Source organism: Ranitomeya variabilis, chromosome 5 (genome assembly GCF_051348905.1).
Source record: "Ranitomeya variabilis isolate aRanVar5 chromosome 5, aRanVar5.hap1, whole genome shotgun sequence".
NCBI classification, from domain to species: domain Eukaryota; kingdom Metazoa; phylum Chordata; class Amphibia; order Anura; family Dendrobatidae; genus Ranitomeya; species Ranitomeya variabilis.
In genome coordinates, this window is record NC_135236.1 from 575,716,363 (window position 1) to 575,742,141 (window position 25,779).

Sequence of the window (25,779 nt, forward strand, 5' to 3'; positions counted from 1 at the left end):
ATAGAAAAAACCCACACTCACACATTCAAACCACAAGCTGCAGACCGCTAGACTTTTTTAAAAAACACATCAGATTTAAAAAAAAAAAAAAAAATAAAACCACATGCTGCACAGACCACTATACAGTCAATACATCAGAAAAAGGCAAATAACCTATTACAGCATGGACAAATGCACATGCAATCAACAAGACGCACACAAAAAACATGCATGGTATGTGTCCACATTCAGGATCGCCTCAGAATTTGGTCAGGATTTTCCAGCAGTATTTGTAAAGCCAAAACCAGGAGTGTAAAAATTAGGTAAAGTATAATACGAAAAAAGGCATACTTTTGCTTTGATCACCCACTCCTAGTTTTGGCGTACAAATACTGATGGAAAATCCTGACCACATCCTGATGCAATCCTGCACATGGACACATACCCTCCCACATGAACAGGCATAAAATTGGCAAAGGCATAATATGGTGCAGGCACATGATACAAAAGCACACAGCCGTACAAAAATACACACATGCACGCACATAGCTTTAGGCAAATACACATATGTACAACAAAGGCAGAAAGGTGAACCCAATCAGAAGACGCATACACACACATACAAAAGGCTGACAATCCTTTGGCTGAAGCAGCAGGTCTTCACAGTGGCTGGAATCAGGCTGCATCTGGACTCTAGCATGGCACTGGCTGGTGCAGGACGATGGCAGGCCTCAGGTTCTCTTCAGGTTTTAAGCTCTTTCTGTAGTCAGTACCTCATATACACACACAAATGCACAGGCACACAGATGCACACAAAAATTGCAATACTCACACTGGCTCTATGGTGGCTGGAGTCTTGTGGCTGGAGTCCCGTGGCTGGCTCCTTCCTGTGGCTGGCTCCTGTGTCAGGCTGTGGTCTTGTGGCTGAGGTCTTATGGCTGGAGTCCTGTGGCTGGCTCCTTCCTGTGGCTGGCTCCTTCCTGTGGCTGGCTCCTTCCTGTGGCTGGCTCCTGTGTCACGCTGGGGTCTTGTGGCTGGCTAGCTCTTGCTGGAAGTCTTCTCATGGGTCTTGCAGGCATATGTGGGGTTGAAGGCCCAGGCCAGGTTTATATAGATTTGGGGGTGTCTGGCCAATTGGCAACAAAATCCAGCTTCTGAGCATGCTCAGTGTAAAAAAAACGTATTGCAGCGCTGCATTGCGTCGTACGACGTGTCCCGACGCATCCGTCGCTCATAGGCTTCCATTGCAGCCAACGACGTATGCCGCAGGATGCGTCGCGACACGTTTTTTAGGCGGAGACAAAAAACGCTACAATCTACGTTTTTTTGAGACGACGTGTCGCCAAATTTCGACGCATCCGTCGTAAAACGTACACGACGTATGCCAATCCGTCGCCATACGTCGCCAATACAAGTCTATGGGAAAAAAACGCATCCAGCAAAAAGTTTTGCTGGATGCGTTTTTTCTGAAAAAAGACGTTTTGAAACGTAATGCAGTTAACGCTAGTGTGAAAGTAGCCTAAGGGGTTGTTTTTTTGTTTGATAAGTTGTTTTCAAGACACCAATCAATTAAATATTGAATGTACTGAAAAATTGGGGGAAAAAATGACAAGTGGGAGGATATTGTTAAAAAAAGCCTTTCTGCCATCTTTTTTTGTATTTTGTTTGCACAACTGTCATTGTATAAACTTGAATGTTTTTTTTTTTTACTTATTAAGCCGTCTAAAATATATTTTTATGAAATGTACTTGTTTTATTTTTCTGATAGGTCTACATGAAGGCTTGTTATGTGTGCCACGCTTTATTTGTTATTGATACCATTGATGCATGTGACATATACGTACGCTGACCACTCAGTGCTATGATTAGCCACCACTCTGAGACCACAGATAAGTCGGTAAACTGTAAAACTGAAGATTTTTAACTAGAGGTAAAAGTTTTTACAAGAGCAATTTTAACCATTTAATAACTTGAGACAATCTCTTTTGTTCTGTATTGGCTTTCTATGTTGTGTATGTTTATTGTCCAGGAGGATACTGTGGAGATGTATGCTATGTTTGCTGTATATGCCATATAGTATTTGCCTATGACATTAGAGTATGTGCTTGTTATTTCTGGCAAAACCTACACATGCTTAAGACATATTATCCAAATGTGAGAAATAAATATAGCTTAGGCCTTGCAGCCTGACAAGCTGGCGATTGTTACATATGAATCTCAATTTTGCAATTGTTTGCAAACTACTTTTGTGTTGTGCATCCTCTGAGTCCACTAACATCTCTATTAAGTTTAAGCAGTGTTTTTCAGGCTTTCTCCTCTGGCCTGTTTTACCCTAACTGCTAAGATACTGTGTAACTGGATGCTGTTTATTTAAGGTTTAGTTCCATTGTGTGGTTATCACTCAAAATAATAGTATATCTTTTATGGCATTGATTTATATTTTACATGTTATTTTGCCTCTAACAATAGCAGACATGAAAAGTAGGCCAGTCATATTACCAACTATGACCATGGACATCTCTTGGAGATCTCTTCTGTACCTGCCAAAACGACCTTGGTTAGTGCAGAGATGACAGAATGTTTTATGGTCTGTGTCTGACAGCAGTGCAACCGTAGCACGTTTGACAAATCGCTCACATTAAATCGGGGGGTACTTTCGGCAGAGCTGGCGTCCCTATCCATCAGTCCTGATTACGACACAAATGTCAAATATGGCACAGAGCGCATTTGTCAGGGAGAGTAAAAAGCGGTTGTTAGAAGGAGGGCTACCTGTCATTCTAATAGACTAAAGTCTGCTGCCCTTTTTTCTTGTTGGAGCAGACAGATGTACAAATACAAAATGCAGTCAGCATAGTTTGATAATCTGACTATTGATGTTTAAGTGAGCACTCATTAGAATAGGTGTATGTGCTACATCCAAAGAAACCTATCCAGTTCACTTCTTGAATAATCTGCAGCTCATTACAGCTCACAGTATTTCTCAACGTTCTTCTTTGATTTCTGGAAAGCTGAAGTAGCTTTAGGTTTGTTCATGTGTGGAACATTAAAGGGAATCTTATATAACAAGTTTGTTTTGTTTTGATTCCTCTTGATACTGATTGAAATGTGATATCTGCTATAATCTGTGTATAGTATATGACAATGCCATCTGTGCTATTATGAAACTATTACTATCATTCAGTGTAAGATTTGACATAGCGAGACTAAATTTGACACCATTTGAAAATATAGCTGACAAAAATTTGTTTAGAGTGTTTGGCCCTCCTCTTTACATACATTATGTCTCTCAAGAATGATGATTAATACAGCATAGTGAAATGTATGTTGGGTTTGGTGGGTCACCTAAAGTCTAATTATGCTGCATATTACTGAGTCACTTCTTTTTGCTGTCTTTGGCAGGAGTTTTAGTGTTTATTGCCATTATGAGATCTTTATTCATTGCTGGGATATAACAAGATATTCATTCTTAGGTTGTTTTCAAATTTTTATTCATTTTTGTAATTTTGCGTGATAACATGCTGCACAATTTCTATGGGCTTTCACAAGATTAGTTATCAGACATCTTTTGACATTTGGGATGTAAGTGTAACATGACTGAGGGCAGTAGCTGTGCGTAAGTTACTCATCTTCCATGCCCCTGCACTCGACATGAAAATGCGGATGCTGACTGGGTGTTTGGACTTTTGCTGCATTGTCGATACGCCTCTGCAGACCACATGGTGCCATTGTCGTCAGCTGGTCAGGACCAGATGTTACAGACTTTTGTGAGGCAGACCACATTTCATAACTAAATATATTTTTACTTAAACAAAATTGGTATGATCTATATACAGCAGATAGTAGGCATTTATCTTCAAGGACATTTCTTTGCCAAGAAGCATCATCACACACATTTCCTTCTTTCCTGGAAATTACTCTGCCTTCCTCGGTTACTTCGGCTATGTGCACACGTTGCGGATTTGACGCTGCGGATCTGCAGCAGTATTCCTTGTGTTGTACAGTAGTATGTAAACGTATGGAAAACAAAATCCGCAGTGCACATGCTGCAGAAAAAAATGCGCAGAAATGCAGCAGTGTTTTTTTCCGCAGCATGTCAATTCTTTGTGCGGATTCCGCAGCGGTTTACACCTGCTCCTCAATAGGAATCCGCAGGTGTAAAACCGCAGGTGGAATCCGGACAAAAACTGCACAAAAACCACGGTAAATCTGCGGCAAATCCATGGGTAATATGCAGTGCGGTTTACCTGCAGATTTTGCAAAAACAGTGCAGAAAAATCCGCACACCAATCTGCAATGTGTGCACATAGCCTTACTCTTCTCTTAGCACAGCCCAGCACACTAATTCGGAATCTTCCTTCATTCTTGATAGTTTCACCGTCCTAAACTCCAACCTGCTTCCTTTTTTACTGATGCCTTTGGACTACAACATGGGGCATTTGCTCGGCTCTTTGTCATGTTTCATCTTCCCTTAATGCTGCATTACCATACTGGCAGATAACTGTGTACAGTTCTGATAAGCTTCCTGCCCCAGGCCCCAATACTTTTTCCTTTGCTCTCTCACTATTTCTGTCCTGACTCTGGGCTGCTATTTACTCTTCTTACAGCTTTCTCCTTTCTCTACTGAGTCTTACTATCTAATAATCAAATATTAATGGCGCAGTCTTACTATCTGTGCGGTCGTCTCCCTCTCACCACAGGGTCACCCACTTCCATGTGGTTCTATTGACAAATCAGACCAGTGGTCTGCTCAAGCTGCAAGCTAGGCCCTATATGACTCACTTCCAGGAAGATCTGTGTTGTGCCCTCACTTAGCCCCTCCCCTCTGGGCTAGTCCCAGCTATTAACTCTAACTAACCCTGTCAACTACCTGCGGCTAGTCAGAATACCACTTCATTGCTAACAATACAAATTATCACACATACAAACAGCATAGCACATTTCATCAATACACGTCTTCAAGGGGAAATGTTAGCAACACTAACACACTCTTACATAAGATAGCTATAGCTTTCAATATTAAAGTGTTACTTTCAACTTGTGCTTTTGCATCACACAGCTTACAAGTCTCTAGTTTATTTTCAGGCTATCTAACTATACTAGTTTAATAATATGAGAATTCTTCTGTAAAGGGGTTATGTCATAAGAAAAGTTTTTGTCCATATATAATCTAAGTTTGCCAAAGGTCATCAGCTCACAGAATGGCACCCTCAGACAGACTTGGTGCTAGCCACTCTTTCTAATAGGTCCCAGGGAACCATGGTCTCCTTCCTTTAACAAACATATACGAATCTCGCCTTACAATGGAGTCCTTTGGGTTGTGTACACAAAGTAGTTGCTGGCCAGAGGATCAAGTTTAAAGTATAGATAGCCAGATGTAGTCAAGATCACAAGCTGGGTCCAGATCAAGGTTAACACAACAATAGCAACAGAGTCCATAAAGTAAGCGAGGTACAATATATGGCAACTACTAGCGGTATGCTGTGAGGTTAAGTAGGGTATGGTACTGTTCCATTGGCCACAGCAGGTAGCTAAATTGCTGCCCTGGATGACACACACCCATTAGCTTGATTGTGCAGCACCATAATTCCCAGCTATACTAGTCTCTGGCTGGACAGCATCTGCACCACCCAGAGATAATGGCCATGATGTGTTTTCCATCGCCAGCATGGTGGCACATGATGATTGAAGTGGACTTCGCTGCAGCAGGTCCATGCAGAAATGTGATAATATCCAAGCTGACAACTTCTACTACAAAATAATCTAGATAATACAGATGCACTGTGTGTACGTCAATACACTATATGGATGGCTAATCATATGAAAGGCGGCATTGTAAAACTGCGTCTTGCTCGGGAAATGGCTGTCATGACAAGACTACGCCTAATAAAATCAACTGATAGCAATCCATAGTCTCTCTAAAAAAACTAAAGAGAAAACCTTGAGGAGATTAAGGAAAGTTTTATAATGCATCTTTAGCTTTTACATAGATTACACGCTTTTTCGTTTAAACATTGGGACTGCAAAAGTGTCAATATTTGTTCAATTACAAAATCAATGTTCAAACTATTTGATCCCACTCATTTTTTAAAATATTTTAATTCACTAAAATCGTTTTGAAAAAATACATACACAATGATCATCTAGAGTATCATTGTAAAACAATGAAACAAAACGAAATGATGGCCACCTAAGAGAGGCAACATACACATCTTTATGTTTGATGTGTGGTGGTATTATAGTTAGAAACATTCTTTATAAATTAGAGAATCTATACAAATGTATGTACTTGATAATGGAATATGTGCACTGATTAAACCAATCAAATATTTCACCTATATAATTTCTCTACATATTAATCTGAAAAAGATTAATACAAAATGTAACAGAAAAAGTACATTCAATTTCTTCAGTTCTATTAATCAAACTAATTATTAAAAACAGGGGCAAGTCAATTAAAAAATACTGTAATAAGACATCAGCATTACGACTGCACCATGGAGCCATACGGTTATGTAAGTTCCGGTAAGGAAAACCAATAGGAGGAAGGAGTTACTACGCAACTAGAATATTGGCACTGTATCTGCACTGCAAAGCTAAAACTGGCCTAATAATAATTTATAATTATTTTCTTCTGTTGTTTGTCTGGTAAATCCTTATTTGTAGGTGTAATGCACTTGGTATGACAGGCCTTTTTTTTTACAAAGAAGAAAATTGTATTTACGATGCAAGTTAGGTTGCATTGTTCTTGTGAAATGTCAGGGACTGTAAAAGCAAAGAAATGCTCGTTGACAGGACAGTCATGAAATCATATATGTGTCCTTAAGTATCCTAAACAAATTGGAGCCAGCATGACAGTTGGTGAAGTAGTGTTTTTAGTGATGGAAGTGACAGATGCCACCAGAGGGAGGACAAAACAGCCCTCAGTTCATTTTTGTTTAGTGTGTTTATGAAATAGTGAACCACGCTTGAGTTGGCATCTCCTGACTTCTCATTACCTTGGGTTCTCTTCTGTGCACACAATTTCATTTTTTGTGCTACTTTTAAAAGTAATTTCCATCTCCATCAAACCAAAACTGCTCTGCTGTCTGTTGTTTTATCTGCATCCTTGTAGTGAGAATTACTTTTGTAAAAATATATATATAGTAATATAAATAGAAATTATTATAGAAATAAAATTAATTAGATATATTAAGCTCTTAGAATATGTTCATCTCATAACCATAGCTAGCCTTACTTCTTGCTGCCATAACCTTTTATCTTATACTTGGGCCAAGACAGAGCAGTTTCTTAAAGGGAACCTGTCACCCCGTTTTTTCCGTATGAGATAAAAATACTGTTAAATAGGGCCTGAGCTGTGCATTACAATAGTGTATTTTGTGGACCCCGATTCCCCACCTATGCTGCCGAAATACGTTACCAAAGTAGCCGTTTTCGCCTGTCAATCAGGCTGGTCTGGTCAGATGGGCGTGGTGTCTTCCCCCAGATCTTGCTTAGTTTTCCGTTGGTGGCGTAGTGGTTTGCGCATGCCCAAGTCCAGAATCCACTGCACAGGGGAGGGAAAAGAGCGCGATCTGCGCTATTCCCCTGGTGATCGGTGGGGGAGGCCATCTTCCTGTGGCCGCACGTGCGCAGATTGAGCGCTCTGCTGCCCGGGGCTTCAGGAAAATGGCCGCGGGATGCCGCGCGTGCGCAGATGGAGATCGCGGCGGCCATTTTCCTGAAGCAGAGTTCGCATCTCTGCTTCAGGAAAATGGCCGCCGCGATCTCCATCTGCGCACGCGCGGCATCCCGCGGCCATTTTCCTGAAGCCCCGGGCAGCAGAGCGCTCAATCTGTGCACGTGCGGCAACAGGAAGATGGCCGCCCCCACCGATCACCAGGGGAATAGCGCAGATCGCGTTCTTTTCCCTCCCCTGTGCAGTGGATTCTGGACTTGGGCATGCGCAAACCACTACGCCACCAACGGAAAACTCAGCAAGATCTGGGGGAAGACACCACGCCCATCTGACCAGACCAGCCTGATTGACAGGCGAAAATGGCTACTTTGGTAACGTATTTCGGCAGCATAGGTGGGGAATCGGGGTCCACAAAATACACTATTGTAATGCACAGCTCAGGCCCTATTTAACAGTATTTTTATCTCATATGGAAAAAAACAGGGTGACAGGTTCCCTTTAACTAATGCACTTAGTTATCTATTTAGTTAACCCCTGCACTTAGTAATCTACCTTTAGAAATGTTCATATATCTGGGTAAAGGCATTAAGAATGAAGATGGACAGCAGTACAAGCAGCATCTTCTTAGTCATAGCACAACTGATGTCTCCAATATTACATCATAAAAGACAGGATGGACTGCACGATGAGCAAGCTCAGCACCCCTGGTATCTCCACTATTTAATAAAAAAACAGGGTGGCCAGCAATACGAGCAGCATTTTCTTACTTCAGCACTCCCGGTATCTCACATTTTAAATGATGCAGACTAGGTGAACAGCAGTGTGAGCAGCCTCTTCTAATCATTTCTGGTATCACCAGTATTAGATCAAATAGACAGGGGGTGATGCAGTGTGAGCAGGTTCTTATGTCAAGACCCCTGTTATCTACATATCTACAGTATTAGATCAGAATATCCACAGTGAGCAAAACTTCTTGTACATGAAGGGAGGAGGTTTGGAAATTCTACTTCACCAGCTCACAGGCACTTGCACAAATAGTTTTGGACACGTTTAATTTAGTGTAACAAGGTGACCACTTTAATTCTGTAATGAATATCTCCCTAGACAAAACAATTGTAATTTGTTAAAGATATTTAGGAATGTATCTGCTTTAATATTCCCTTAGAACTCCTTCAAGCTTAAATCACATCCTTGTTTACCAGTTGCTATTCCTTGGACCACTTTTGGTAGGTATTAAATGTTGTAAAACAAACTCACACTGGCGCTGTCCTATTCCACTGTAGTGTATAAGCCGCTGGCACCCTGGCAGATGGGATGTGCAAATCTGCCCAAGAAATTGTGAAAATGTCTCAAGGATAATGGAAAAGGGGCTGCCTGCTAATACCAGTGTGCCGATGCACAAACTTAGTGACTGTATGCCGGTAGTCACAACACGTTCCGAAGTTAATAGAACGACACTTACTTGTTTGTGCCTAAAGACTCTGGTAATGCAGTTAGCTGGACTGAGTCCACAGTTGGGGAGAAGTCCCTTGAGAAACTTGAGAAAGGGGGACAGTTCCCTCGAAATGTGTCGGGATTGGCCCTTGTACATGTCCGTCTTCCACGGGCAGGTGACATCACCGCTAACCACGCCCCCCGCTCACCACGCTACTACACGGCGGCGCCTTCAGCCGAGGCTAACTGCCGGTTTTTGCAGATGGGGATTCAGGGGCCAATTCTGTGCAAAGGGAGGACACTTCCCAACTGTGGACTCAGTCCAGCTAACTGCATTACCAGAGATTTCTGGCACAAACAAGTAAATGCCTTTCTATTAACTTTGGAACGTGTAGTGACTACCGGCATACAGTCACTAAGTTTGTGCATCGGCACACTGGTATTAGCGCGGCAGCCCCTTTTCGATCATCCTTGAGGTATTAAACGTTGTATGCTTAGAACATCCACAATTTGGCTGTTTTTCACGTTGTTCAGATCCTTAAATTAGACCAGCTAGAAAGATCCTTTTCTTTCTGCTTTCACTTCATCTTTTAAAAAAAATGACCATTGTCAGGTACCATTTTCTCAGGATAATCACTGTATTTGCATTATATGCATATCTATTCACCCCCTTTGGGATGAAGCCCCCTTAAACTTTCTGTTGCACGCAATTACCTTTATAAGTCACATCCTTAGCGAAAGGAAGTCCACCAGTGTGCAGTCTAAATGTCACAAAGCCTGTTAGTATATACACGCCATTTCTAAAAGGCCACACAGGCTGCAACACCAGTTATCCCAAAGACAACATTAACCAAACAACACCATGAAGACTAAGGAGATCTCCAAACACGTCAGGGACAAAGTTGTTGAGTAGTACAAGTCAGGGCTGGGTTATAAAAAATATCCCAATCTCTGATAATCCTCTATGAGCACCAAGAAATAAATTATCATCAAATGGAAAGACCATGGCACCACAAAACACCTGCCAAGAGAGGGATGCCCACCAAAACTCTCAGCCTGGGCAAGGAGGGCATTAATCAGAAAGGCAGAACAGAGAACAAAAGTAACTCTGAAGGAGCTCCAGAGTTCCCAAGGAGAGAGTGGAATATTTATCTATATGACCACAATATGCTGTACACTCCATAGAGATGGCCTTTATGCAAGAATGGGTAGAAAAAAGCTTTTACTTTGTAAGACTCATTTTGAGTTTGCCTAAAGACTTGTGGCAGACTCCCCAAATGTATTGAGGAAAGTCCTGTGGTCAGATGAGACCAACATTTAACTTTTTTGTCACTAAGGTAAACGTTATATCTGGAGCCAAACCAACACAGCTCATCACCCCAAGAACACCATCGCCGCAGTGAAACATGGTAATGGTAGCATCATGCTGTGGGGATGTTTTTCGGCAGCACGGACAGGAAAAATGGTCTGAGTCAAGGGGAAGATGGATAGTTCAAAATACAGGGATATTCTTGAGCAAAACCTGTTTCAGTCTGTCAGTGATTTGAGACAGGGACAGAGGTTCCAACAAGTCAATGACCCAAAGCATACTGCTAAAGCAACACTTGAGTGATTCAAGGGGAGCTGTGTGTGGTTCAGTTAAAGCCCAGACCTTAATCCAATTGAAAATCAGTGGTCAGACTTGAAGATTGCTGTTCACCAGAGGAGAACTTCTAACTTGAAGGACCTGGAGCAGTTTTGCCTTGAGGAATGGGCAAAAATCCCAGTGGAAAGCTCATAAAGACTTATCCAAAGTGACTTGCAGCTGTAATTGCTACAGAAGGCGGCTCTACAAAGTAATGACTTTAGGGGATTGAATAGTTATGCACACTGAAGTTTTCAGTTATTTTGTCCTATTGTGTGCGTCCCAAAAATAGAAAACAAAATGTTCATAGCTGTAGGCATGTTCTTTACATGAACTGAAGCGAACCCTCAAAAAATCAGTGAAGTTCCAGGTTGTGAGGTAGCAAAGCATGAAAAATGCCAAGTGGGGTGAATACTTTAGAAAGCCATTGTATGTGCATTCATAGCTGCAATAAACATGATGCACTTACAGTTCGCAGAAGTACTAGTCCGATGCTTGAACTAGTGAAAATGTTGGATTATGCATAGTATGGTCTCCACTTGATCAAGTAATTCGATTCAGCTGCAGGAAGAAACTGTGCTATGCATTTTTAGCTTTGCTAGTGCAGAACACTGTTAGCTTTCCTAGTTATGGTTGCTAAACAGTGACAGCTTTGATTTGACTATGTTAGAGTGTTTCTCTTTTACCCAGATAAACAGTTGTTTGAGAGTAATGATCCGTTGTTTTTCTCTGGTTGTTAGAATTTATAATGTCTGGGGAGCGATTTATTGTTCGGGCCTAACCAAAAATCATAGACTTAGCACATTTACTGGGCCATTAGGCAACTACATTGACGAGAAGAGAAACTGGCCGTTAGCAGAATTGTAGGGGTGCAGAGCAGAGGTTTCTTGGATCTGAGTCTGCTTCATTTTAGACCCTTAATTCTATATGTATACACTATATTTTCTTGTTGCAGATATTTAAGAAGAATGCTTCTGATCATAAAAGCTATTAACCTCTACCCACACTAAAGCGATTTTCATTTTTCGCTTTCCTATTTACTTTCATTCTTCTTTTTATTCCTCTATCAATATAGACAGGGAAAACAGAAAAGAAAAAGTGCCATGAAATGGCGAAAACAAAAAAATGTCAGCATTGTTTTTTAGGTTTTGTTTTTACAGTGTTCATTGTGTGATATACATAACCTGGCAACATGATTCTTCAAATCATTGTGATTACAGCGATTAGACTCTTTCTTTTTTTATGTTTGTAGCTAGAAAAAAAAAATTCAATGGTCATGAGCATTTCAAAGGTCATTGTGAAGGAAGCGTGATCAGGGTCAGCTGTGACATTGCCTATGGTGTTGTCAGCTGGGTATGGAGGAGTTACCTGTGATTGTAATCCACCTGTGAAAATAAGGAGCCCTACTGAACTGTTCCTGAGAGGAGAAATATGAGTCCAAAAAAGTCCCAGAGGCCAGTGTAACAATTGCAAGATTAATATTTTTTTAAAATAAAGATTGTGATATGAAAAAACTATTGGCATTTTTTAAAATACATGTAACACAAAAAACAAATGTAAACAATAGGTAATTTTCTATACTGGGTGTGAGTTCTATCTATGAAAGATACTGATAGAACATGTATGTAAAATTGAGGCGGATTTGTGATAGGTAGATACATGAATGCGTAGATAGATAAGTAGCCTGGTGGCTCAGTGGTTAGCAGTGTAGTCTTGCAGTGCTGCGGTCCTGGATTCAAAACCGACCAAGGACAGCTTCTGCAAGAGATATGTATGTTTTCATCGGTTTTGCGTGTACTTCCTCCCATGCTCCCAAAACATAGTGATATGGGACACTGATGATGATATCTGTAAAGTTATGTGAAAATAATGGTGCTATATAAATAAAAGATAAATAGGATATATGATTAAGGACATGTATCGGCGTTGGTGAGTCTGTTTTTAGAGGGTTGTTATTGTTTGTATGTTTTATTCCCTGGCCCCACCTCTATCTTCTTCATTTAAGACTTCTTTAGATAGGAGTTACCGTATATGCCAGATTAACAATCTCACCTAGAACTTAAAGGCCATGTTAGAGATCATGTTACTTAGGCAAATACCCATATCATTATAATTCAAAAGAGAGCATGTGAATATTTGTATGTCATAAATTTGATTAAATTAATTACCTTAAATAACAAACCGAAAAATAGAAGGAAATTTGCATTTTACCTTTTATTTTTAAAATTTTCCTTAAATAAAAAGTAACCTATAATACTGATACTGGTTCGGTACTGCAGTAGTGCCTCATCTGTACTATGCTGTGGGTATATATGCATCTAAAAGTTTCAGTTTGGTCTTGCATTCAAAGAACACATTGATTTATTAACTTGAGGACTTGTATATTGTATTACCAGTCAAACCATCAGTTTGCCATTGCATTCATAACCAGAAGAGTAAACCTAGTTTCACAAAAGAGAACAGTCTACAAAAACACTAGAAATGAAAGGCACAAGCACCAACGATTCTTTTGTTGCGAAATGCAGGTAAATATAATGTTATAGATGCAAATTTGCTCTTGTGCATGATCCCTCATGACCTCTCAATTTAATAGCTTTTCTGCATTTACTAGGGAAAAAAGAACAAATCTTTTCAATGTACTCTCGACAGGCTATTCAATCAAAAGATTTTTCTTACCATTAAAAACAGATAAGTGCATTAATTATGCCACAATTACGTTGAGTTTTTGTTTAGTTAAATAATAAAGGTTGGTATGTTAAAAGGTAAAATTAAATTACACCTTTATTAGCTGTGGCCGCATACCATTTTGCATGCAATTTCAGCACGGATAATTTAGGGAAATGCAGAATGTCCAAATTCAATCCTTTATTATACTAAATATGAAAGATATGATTGGAGTTATAGGTATGGATATGTAAATATATATTATAATAATAATAATTTTTATTTATATAGCGCCAACATATTCCGCAGCGCTTTACAACTTATAGAGGGGACTTGTACAGACAATAGATATTACAGCATAACAGAAATCACAGTTCAAAATAGATACCAGGAGGAATGAGGGCCCTGCTCGCAAGCTTACAAACTATGAGGAAAAGGGGAGACACGAGAGGTGGATGGTAACAATTGCTTTAGTTATTTGGACCAGCCATAGTGTAAGGCTCAGGTGTTCATGTAAAGCTGCATGAACCAGTTAACAGCCTAAGTATGTAGCAGTACAGACACAGAGGGCTATTAACTGCATAAAGTGTATGAGAACACGATGCAAGGAACCTGATTGTGTTTTTTTTTTTTTTTTTTTCTATTTTTAATAGGCCACACAGGGATAGTTAGGTTAATGCATTGAGGCGGTAGGCCAGTCTGAACAAATGCATTTTTAGGGCATGCTTAAAACTGTGGGGATTGGGGATTAATCGTATTAACCTAGGTAGTACATTCCAAAGAATCGGCGCAGCACGTGTAAAGTCTTGGAGACGGGAGTGGGAGGTTCTGATTATTGAGGATGCTAACCTGAGGTCATTAGCGGAGCGGAGGGGGCACGGGTAGGGTGGTAGACTGAGACCAGAGAGGAGATGTAGGGTGGTGCTGAGCCATGGAGTGCTTTGTGGATGAGGGTAGTAGTTTTGTACTGGATTCTGGAGCGGATGGGTAGCCAGTGTAATGACTGGCACAAGGTAGAGGCATCGGTGTAACGGTTGGTGAGGAATATGATCCTGGCAGCAGCATTCAGGACAGATTGGAGCGGGGAGAGTTTGGTAAGAGGGAGGCCGATTAGTAGAGAGTTACAATAGTCCAGACGGGAATGAATAAGAGAAACAGCAAGAGTTTTTGCAGAGTCGAAAGTAAGAAAAGGGCGAATTCTAGAAATGTTTTTGAGATGCAGATAAGAAGAGCGAGCCAGTGATCGGATGTGGGGGGTGAATGAAAGCTCGGAATCAAGGATGACCCCAAGGCAGCGGGCATGTTGCTTTGGAGTAATGATTGAACCGCACACGGAGATGGCAATGTCAGGCAAAGGTAGGTTAGTAGAGGGAGAGAAAACGAGGAGTTCAGTTTTTGACAGGTTCAGTTTCAGATAGAGGGAGGACATGATGTTAGAGACAGCGGTAAGACAATCACTGGTGTTTTCTAAGAAGGTCGGAGTGAAAGCAGGAGAAGAGGTGTATAATTGGGTGTCTTCAGCATAGAGATGGTACTGGAAACCAAATCTACTGATTGTTTGTCCAATAGGGGCAGTATACAAAGAGAAGAGGAGGGGGCCTAGGACTGATCCTTGAGGAACCCCAACAGTAAGGGGAAGGTGAGAGGAGGAGGAACCAGCAAAACATACAGTGAAGGATCGGTCAGAGAGATAGGAGGAGAACCAAGAGAGAACGGTGTCCTTGATGCCAATGGAGCGGAGCATAGTGAGGAGGAGCTGATGATCCACAGTATCGAATGCTGCGGAAAGATCCAATAGAATTAGCATGGAGTAGTGACCATTAGATTTAGCTGTTAGTAGGTCATTAGAGACTTTAGTGAGGGCAGTTTCAGTAGAGTGTAAAGAGCGGAAGCCAGATTGAAGAGGGTCGAGAAGAGAGTTATCTGAGAGATAGCGGGTAAGACGGGAGTGGACCAGGCGTTCCAGGAGTGTAGAGATGAAGGGAAGATTAGAGACAGGTCTATAATTAGCGGCATAGTTTTGGTCGAGGGAGGGTTTTTTAAGTAATGGATGTATGATGGCATGCTTAAATGAGGAGGGAAAAATACCGGAAGTGAGGGAAAGGTTGAATATTTTTGTTAGGCGAGAGGTGACAGCCGGGGAAAGGGACTGGAGGAGATGTGACGGGATGGGGTCACTGGTGCAAGTGGTCGGGCGAGAAGATGCAAGGAGCCTACTTACTTCTTCTTCCGTAACTGGTTCAAAGTCAGAGAGTGAACTAGATGCAGTGGGGGAGGGAGGACAGTGCCTGGTATGAAGAGATTGGGAGATGATTTCCTGTCGAATGTGGTCAATTTTTTCTTTGAAGTAATTGGCCAGATCGTCAGCGCGGAGATCTGTGGTTGGGGCCTGCTCTCTTGGGTTGAGTAGGGACTGGAAGGTGTCGAAGAGACGTTTAGGGTTATTGGACAGTGAGGTGATGAGGGTGTTGAAATAGGTTTGTTTGGAGAGGTGAAGGGCAGAGTTGTATGTTTTTAGCATGAACTTATAATGGATGAAATCTTCGGGTAGATTAGATTTTCTCCACAGACGTTCGGCGCACCTGGAGCATCGCTGCAGGAAGCGTGTTTGCAGCGTGTGCCACGGTTGTCGCCATCTGTGTCGAGTTGCTCTATGTATAGGAGGTGCAGCTTCATCCAGGGCACTTTGCAGGGTTTCATTGTAATGTTTCAGAGCAGAATCAGGACATGAGATGGAGGAGATTGGGGCCAATGAGGAATGCAAGTTCTTCATAAGTTTCTGGGTGTTAATGGCCTGTATGTTTCTATAAGTGTGGAAAGTGGGGGTGACCTGAGCGGGATGGCAGTTCTTGATAGAGAATGAAATAAGGTTGTGGTCAGAGAGCGGGAGAGGGGTGTTTGTGAAATCATCCACTGAGCAGAGTCGGGAGAAGACCAAGTCAAGGGAGTTTCCATCTTCATGCGTTGGAGAGTTAGTATGCTGCAAGAGGCCGAAAGAGGAGGTTAGAGATAAAAGGTGAGAAGCAGATGGGGAAAGGGGAGAAGCAATGGGGATGTTGAAATCACCCATGATAAGGGTGGGGGTGTCACAGGAGAGAAAGTGTGGAAGCCAGGTGGCAAAGTGATCCAGGAACTGATGAGAGGGGCCAGGAGGACGATACCCCACCGCCACTCGCATGGAGAAGGGGACGTAGATTCTGACAGCATGGACCTCAAAGGAAGGGAATACAAGTGAGGGTACTTGGGGGATAACTTGGAAGGTACATTTGGGTGAAAGGAGCAGCCCAACGCCTCTGCTGCTCTGCTGTCTGATCTTGGGGTATGAGAAAAGTGTAGTCCACCATATGAAAGAGCAGCAGCAGCGGTGGTGTCTGACTGCTGGATCCAGGTTTCAGTAAGAGCCAGGAGATTAAGAGCCTTAGAAAGGAAGTAATCATGGGTGAAGGAGAGTTTATTACACACAGAGCGAGAATTCCAAAGAGCACAATTGAAAGAGACAGAAGGCATGCATGGAATATTAATAAGGTTAGAGGGGTTTCTGGGTGTAGCAGTTGGGAGGTTTGACTGGCTATAACATGGGGGGCCGGGGTTTGGAGAGATGTCTCCAGCGACTAGGAGAAGGAGGATAGAAAGAGTGAGCAGGTGGTTAAGGGATTTGTGAGAGCGTCTTTTGTGTTGGATGGTGGGACTGAATGGATCTGCGCTGTTAAGCAATGTGAACAGAGCATGAGTGCTATACATAGGAGAGGTAAGGACAGAGGGGCCTATATGGATGGAGTTTAAAGAGTTTATGCAAGGGCGGTGAGTGAATGCAGCAGCCAGGATATAGATTATACAGATACATATGGTGAATATTTGTTCTGTTTCAATTAAGTTTGATGTTTTAAAAATCACTGTACTGAGAAATATGTAAGTGTGCTCAACAATTTGTTGTATCCCCAGGGTCCAAATTGGCCTAATATACAGCTAGGTGATTTGGCTCAGTGTGAATAAATAATTGAATACGGTAATAGTATTTACAGAACAACACATTAAATATTTTGTTTTAGCACTTTCTACAGATGTTTACTTAATGCTATACTTTGCACTGTGCCACAAACGTTACCTTGGCTTCACTTTGCTGCCTATGGACAAAGATTTTCAGTTTGGATTGTATACTTAACACCTGCTACAGTACATTGTATGACTGCAGGCAGTGCCAAAGAGGAATTAGAAGCAACCATACCACCTGTAAATTCAAGTTTACAAATACTTTATGAGGACTTCAGTAAAACCCCTTGATTTTGAATAGACCTGCCGACCAAGTGTCCCTACTCTCTCCTTACAGCAGATGTAAAAAGGAACCTGTCATCAGAATTGTGCACAGTAACCTACAGACAGACTGATTAAAATGTTTCCTGGGTTGATGAAATCAGTCTTGTGGTTGTTGTTTAATCTTTATTTGCAGTTTTCAGTTCATGGGATTCTGGTGTTCCGGGGCGGCCTGTGGGGGTCTTTATGTGATACTCTGCCTACATATTCATCTGTATGGCTTATGACAAGTCACCTGCCCCCTAGTTTACATACTGAATATAATAAGTATTGAAAAAAAAATCATATTCAGCAGGCAGGCGCCTGCGCTGCAGCATGATCGCATCTATAATATATATGTATTAAGTTACTTTATTTAGTGATATACATTTATTCTGAGTAAAAAAATATGTCTCTAAATGGCACCGGCCATCCCTGCAAAGTAGCATCTATCAGCAATCCACGATAGGACTTTTGAATGTGATTTTTTTTTTTCAATACATATTGTGTTTAGTATGTAAAATATGGATTTGGTCAGTGAGGGATTGGAGACCTGTCATAAGCCATGCAGATGAATAGCTAATCAGAGCACCACATGAGGACCCCCCACAGCCCCGCCCCAAAGCACAAGTATATAATTAATTCAAAACTGAAAATAAGGATTGAAAAGCAACCACAAGATGGATTTAATCAACCAAGGTATCATTGTAATCTGTATAATGGCGTAAACCTGACACTGTTGGTTACTGAGCACAATCCTGCTGACAGTTTCCCTTTAACGTAAAGAAGGATGGGTCATGTGGGATGTTCTGATCTTTTTTCTAATGGGATATACGTCTTGAAACAGCTGTTTCCCCTCTTCTTATTGAGAATATGCACATGGCCAGCACCATGTATTGCTGACAGATGGAAATCTTTCAGTTTCTCAGACTGCAGATTTCCCAGAGTTGAGCTTACACTTTAAGTGACGGAATGTGAGCTCCACTGCTGTTCTCATTACTGCACTAGTTGTAGCTGTTACAAATCTGAGTAAGATCCAACCTGTGACAGAAATCCCAGCTGTTCTTTGTATTTCGGCAGTGTGAGGGCCCTGAATTAGTAGATTGCATTGCCACAGAACGACACGAGGACTAGACCCATTGACGTTTAAAGAGACGCTTCCCATGTCGAGTCCATGGGAAATAAGTTACATACTTTTTATTTTCATCTGTGCATTTCTTTCCATTGCATCAAACCCTGTGCAGAAGATTTACTATTTATGTGAATTGGGTTGGAGAAATCCCATTGACATGCATAAGATGCAGAATTCTTACACATATTTCCATATACAAAATACATGCAAAATGTCATATGTCTGTACCTTAATTGTAACTCTAGCTGTAAATTAAGATTTATTTGGGCGTTTTCTGAAAAAATCTTTGACCTTAACTGAGTAAAAGGTAAAGAAAATGTTGAGGAATAGATAATGAAAATCACTCTTCATTCCACAGTAGAAATATTGCATGACTTTTTGGCTGTAGAATAGGTGACATGTATTATGTGGCGAACATTGCTTCTTTGAATTAATTATTCAGATATTGCTTTTAGGGCAGGTCATTTTCAGGTTATCAGTTCAAACACAAGTAGATATAGATTTCTGGATGATTGTGAAGAAAGGGAAATGTTTGTATATTAGACTAAAGTTTAATCATTGGGGTTTGGACTCATTAATGACAAGAAAGCATCTTATCATTTAGTTTCACCAAGCACATTTTAGCAGATACCATTTGAAGTGTCTTCTCTCAGTATGTCACCAACCAGCTCTAGCATGCCTAAAATTAGCTGCCGCTCCTGTTCCTGCCAAACAGCAGACCTTTCTGTAATGTTTTAAAATCCTGACTTGTTGTTCTGCTTGATCAAGCAATCACATACTATCTAAACAATAAAAAGTCTGTGCAATTAACTCATCCTTCTGATTTTGCTTCCCAAAGGAATCCCCCTTAACAAACACAGGCAAAACTGAACTGCTCGCTAGCGGTGTTACTATATTAGCTAATTAGAGAATGTCTTCATCTATTATTAGAATCTCACAATAAAGTGAGATCTGACTACATTGTTGGTACAAAAATCCATCGAGCAGCTTCAGAGACTGCACATACATGATTGCAGCATGTCCTTCTAAGGCCTCATTCAGATGTCTGTGATTTTTCTGGAACATAAAAAGCGGTTTTAGTGTCATCAGTGTTTTTAGCCGATGTTTACTCAATGTAACTTTGTCAGGTTTTACCATCGGTGTTTTAGCAATGATTTTCTCTTGTGAAAAAAAATGATTGCAAAGCTTATATAGCATTATGTTAAAACCAGAGAGCACACGGATTGCACACTGATGCCATCCACCTGCTGTCTGTGATTTTCCAGGAGCCTTATACACTTACATGAGTAACTTTGATCCATTACTCAGATCAAAAACAGATGTCTCTGTGTTTCTCTTTTTTTTGCAGAGACACAGTCTCCAAAAAATAGACATGTGAACAGCCACATAGGTTAGAATGGGTGTATGTTTCATCCATGAAAATCATAGATAGATCACGTGCATGAAAAATGGATGTCTGACTGGGGCTTAAAACTCATCATTGAAAGGAAATTGAGGAAAGCATCTTATTATGAAATCTGTACAATTGCAAAGAATTTGGCCACATCTTGTAATTGGTGTTTATTTATTACTCATGCTGAATTTTCTTGTGAATTTGTGAAGCAGAATCTGAGTGGAAAATCTGTAACATGTAAGCTATATGTGAACATGGCCTGGGAGGATGGAAGTCATTTTATAATGATGAGTTTTTTATTTGCATCAACATAGAAAGCTTCTTTAGCATTATAATGCAAAGCAGTCAGGCAAACAAAAACCCTTTTTTATTTACTTTTAAGACAAAATCATCAATAAATCTCTATAGCACTAAATATTGCATAATTTATTTCAGTTTTAATGTGCACTTTCCCTTCATGAACACAGAAGAATACTGGTGAAAATACATTGATATATTCTCCATAGACTTTCTTGTATTTTTTTATGTGAGAAATAAAACTGCAAGCGGTTTGTGTATGTAATACAGTTGGGAAAATAAGTATTTGATACACTGCCAATGTGCAAGTTTTTCCACCTACAAAGAATGGAGAGGTCTAATTTTTATCGCAGGTACACTTCAACTATGAGAGACAGTATGTATGATTTTTGCATCATTAATTTGCATTTTATTACATGAAATAAGTATTTGATACAATAGAAAAACAAAACTTAATATTTGATACAGAAACCTTTGTTTGAAATTACAGAGATCAGATGTTTCCTGTAGTCCCTAACCAAGTTTACCCACACTACAAGGGGAATTTTGGCCCACTCCTTCATACAAATCTTCTCCGGATCTTTCAGATTTCAGGGCTGTCAGTGGGCAACATTGCGTTTCAGCTTCCCCCAAAAATTTTCTATTGAGTTCAGGTCTGGAGCCTAGCTAGGCCACTCCAGGGCCAAGAAATGCTTATTGCAGGGACAGTCCTTGGTTGTCCTGTATGTTTTGGGTCATTGTCATGCTGGAAGAACCGACCATGACCCATCTTAAATGTGCATACTGAGAGAAGGAGGTTTGCCAAAATCTTGCGATACATGACCCCATCCACCCTCCCTCCAATACGGTGCAGTCATCTTGTCCCCTTTGCAGAAAAGCACCCCCAAAGTTTGATATTTCCTCCATGATGTGTCACAGTTGGGACTGTGTTTTGGTGTTGTACTCATCTTTCCACCAAACACGGCGAGTGGATTTGAAAGTTCTATTTTGGTCTAATCTAACCACATGAACTTCTCCCAAATGTCCTCTGGATCATCCAGATAGTCATTGGTGAACTTCAAACAGGCCTGGACATGTGTTGGCGTGACACATAGGTGTCACCTATCCCTTTGTCTAACTGTTCATATATCACGGTTTTAACCCCTTAATCCCATATGACGTACTATCCCATCAAGGTGACCTGGGACTTAATTCCCAGTGACGGGATAGTACGTCATAGCCGATCGGCCGCGCTCACAGGGGGAGCGCGGCCGATCGCGGCCGGGTGTCAGCTGCCTATCGCAGCTGACATCCGGCACTATGTGCCAGGAGCGGTCACGGACCGCCCCCGGCACATTAACCCCCGGCACACCGCGATCAAACATGATCGCGGTGTACGGGAGGTACAGGGAAGAATCGCGCAGGGAGGGGGCTCCCTGCATGCTTCCCTGAGACGCTTGGTACAAGGGAATGTACTAACCTTGTACCGAGCGTCTCCTCCCTGCAGGCGCCGGATCCAAAATGGCCGCGGGGCTGCATCCGGGTCCTGCAGGGAGTACTTCCGGGTCCGGAGCAGGCTGCAGATGAAAGCTGCAGCCTGCAGCGATGTGAGTGAGAGTGCCGATCTGATAGAGTGCTATGCAAACTATCAGATCGGCGATCTGTGATGTCCCCCCCTGGGACAAAGTAAAAAAGTTAAAAAAAAAGTTTCCACATGTGTAAAAAAAAAAAAAAAATTCCTAAATAAAGAAGAAAAAAAAATATTCCCATAAATAAATTTCTTATCTAAAAACCCCCCCAAAAAACAATAAAAGTACACATATTTAGTATTGCCGCGTCCGAAACGACCCAACCTATAAAACTGTCCCACTAGTTAACCCCTTCAGTGAACACCGTAAGAAAAAAAAAAAAACAAGAGCCAAAAAACAACGCTTTATTATCATACCGCCGAACAAAAAGTGAAATAACACGCGATCAAAAAGACGGATATAAATAATCATGGTACCGCTGAAAACGACATCTTGTCCCGCAAAAAAAGAGCTGCCATATAGCATCATAACCAAAAAAATAAAAAAGTTATAGTCCTCAGAATAAAGCGATGCCAAAATAATTATTTTTTATATAAAATAGCTTTTATCGTATAAAAGCGCCAAAACATAAAAAAATGATATAAATGAGATATCGCTGTAATCGTACTGACCCGACGAATAAAATTGCTTTATCAATTTTACTAAACGTGGAACGGTATAAACGCCTCCCCCAAAAGAAATTCATGAATAGCTGGTTTTTGGTCATTCTGCCTCACAAAAATCGGAATAAAAAGTGATCAAAAACTGTCACATGTCCGAACATGTTACCAATAAAAACGTCAACTCGTCCCGCAAAAAACAAGATCTCACATGACTCTGTGGACCAAATACGGAAAAATTATAGGTCTCAAAATGTGGAGACACAAACATTTTTTTGCTATAAAAAGCGTCTTTTAGTGTGTGACAGCTGCCAATCATAAAAATCTGATATAAAAAACGCTATAAAAGTAAATCAAGCCCCCCTTCATCACCCTTTAGTTAGGGAAAAATAATAAAATTAAAAAAAATGTATTTATTTCCATTTTCCCATTAGGGCTAGGGTTAGGGCTAGGGTTAGGGCTAGGGCTAGGGTTAGGGCTAGCGTTAGGGCTAGGGTTAGGGTTAGGGCTAGGGTTAGGGTTAGGGTTGGGGCTAGGGTTGGAGCTAAAGTTAGGGTGGGGCTAAAGTTAGGGATAGGGTTGGGGCTAAAGTTAGGGTTGGGGATAAAGTTAGGGTTGGGGCTAAAGTTAGGGTTAGGGTTTGGATTACATTTACGGTTGGGATTAGGGTTGGGATTAGAATTAGAGATGTGTCAGGGTTAGGGGTGTGGTTAGGGTTACAGTTGGGATTAGGGTTAGGGGTGTGTTTGGATTAGTTTCAGGTAGAATTGGGGAGTTTCCACTGTTCAGGCACATCAGGGGCTCTCCAAGCGCGACATGGCGTCCGATCTCAATTCCTGACAATTCTGCGTTGAAAAAGTAAAACAGTGCTCCTTCCCTTCCGAGCTCTCCCGTGCGCCCAAACAGGGGTTTACCCCAACATGTGGGGCATCAGCGTACTCAGGACAAATTGGACAACAACTTTTGGGGTCCAAGTTCTCTTGTTATCTCTGGCAAAATAAAAATTTGGGGGGGCTAAAAATCATTTTTGTTGGAAAAAAAGGATTTTTTATTTTCACGGCAGTGCGTCGTAAACTGTAGTGAAACACTTGGGGGTTCAAAATTCTCACAACACATCTAGATTAGTTACTTGGGAGTTCTAGTTTCCAATATAGGGTCACTTATGGGAGGTTTATACTGTTTGGGTACATCAGGGGCTCTGCAAATGCAACATGACGCCTGCAGACCAATCCATCTAAGTCTGCATTCCAAATGGCGCTCCTTCCCTTCCGAGCTCTGCCATGCGCCCAAACAGTGGTTCTTCCCCACATATGGGGTATCAGCATACTCAGGACAAATTGGACAACAACTTTTGGGGTCCAATTTATCCTGTTACCCTTGTGAAAATATAAAACTGGGGGCTAAAAAAATCATTTTTCTGAAAAAAAAAGAATTTTTACTTTCACGGCTCTGCGTTATAAACTGTAGTGAAACACTTGGGGGTTCAAAGCTCTCAAAACACATCTAGATAAGTTCCTCGGGAGGTCTAGTTTCCAATATGGGGTCACTTGTGGGGGGTTGTACTGTTTGGGTACATCAGGGGCTCTGCAAATGCAACGTGACGCCTGCAGACCAATCCATCTAAGTCTGCATTCCAAATGGCGCTCCTTCCCTTCCGAGCTCGGCCATGCGCCCAAGCAGTGGTTCCCCCCACATATGGGGTATCAGCGTACTCAGGACAAATTGGACAACAACTTTTGGAGTCCAATTTATCCTGTTACCCTTGTGAAAATACAAAACCGGGGGCTAAAATATCATTTTTCTGAAAAATTTTTTTTTTATTTTCACGGCTCTGCGTTATAAACTGTAGTGAAACACTTGGGGTTCAAAGCTCTCAAAACACATCAAGATAAGTTCCTTAGGGGGTATACTTTCCAAAATGGTGTCACTTGTGGGGGGTTTTAATGTTTAGGCACATCAGGGGCTCTCCAAACGCGACATGGTGTCCCATCTCAATTCCAGTCAATTTTGCATTGAAAAGTCAAATAGCGCTCCTTCCATTCCGAGCTCTGCTATGCACCCAAACAGTGGTTTACCCCCACATATCGGGTATCGTTGTACTCAGGACAAATTGAACAACAACTTTTGTTGTCTAATTTCTTCTGTTACCCTTGGGAAAATAAAAAATTGGGGGCAAAAAGATCATTTTTGTGAAAAAATATGATTTTTAATTTTTACGGCTCTGCATTATAAACTTCTGTGAAGCACTTGTTGGGTCAAAGTGCTCACCACACATCTAGATAAGTTCCTTAAGGGGTCTACTTTCCAAAATGGTGTCACTTGTGGGGGGTTTCAATGTTTAGGCACATCAGGGGCTCTCCAAACGCAACATGGCGTCCCATCTCAATTCCAGTCAATTTTGCATTGAAAAGTCAAATGGCGCTCCTTCCCTTCTGAGCTCTGCCATGCACTCAAACAATGGTTTACACCCACATATGGGGTATCAGCATACTCAGGACAAATTGCATAACAACTTTTGGTGTCCAATTTCTTCTCTTACCCTTGGGAAAATAAAAAATTGGGGGCAAAAAAATCATTTTTGTGAAAAAATATGATTTTTTATTTTTACGGCTCTGCATTATAAATTTCTGTGAAGCACTTGGTGGGTCAAAGTGCTCACCACATATCTAGATAAGTTCCTTAAGGGGTCTACTTTCCAAAATGGTGTCACTTGTGGGGGGTTTCAATGTTTAGGCACATCAGGGGCTCTCCAAACGCAACATGGTGTCCCATCTCAATTCCAGTCAATTTTGCATTGAAAAGTCAAATGGCGCTCCTTCCCTTCCAAGCTCTGCCATGCACCCAAACAATGGTTTACACCCACATATGGGGTATCAGCGTACTCAGGACAAATTGCACAACAACGTTTGGTGTCCAATTTCTTCTCTTACCCTTGGGACAATAAAAAATTGGGGGCGAAAAGATCATTTTTGTGAAAAAATATGATTTTTTATTTTTACGGCTCTGCATTATAAATTTCTGTGAAGCACTTAGTGGGTCAAAGTTCTCACCACACATCTAGATAAGTTCCTTAAGGGGTCTACTTTCCAAAATGGTGTCACTTGTGGGGGGTTTCAATGTTTAG

The 25,779-nt window shown here is 41.2% G+C and overlaps 1 protein-coding gene across 6 annotated transcripts in view; it reads left to right on the forward strand.

Annotated features, from left to right (window-relative positions):
- The window catches only part of LOC143776520 (teneurin-2-like), a 3,926,626-nt gene that overhangs the window by 95,421 nt on the left and 3,805,426 nt on the right, over positions 1 to 25,779 (forward strand). The window lies entirely within an intron of this gene.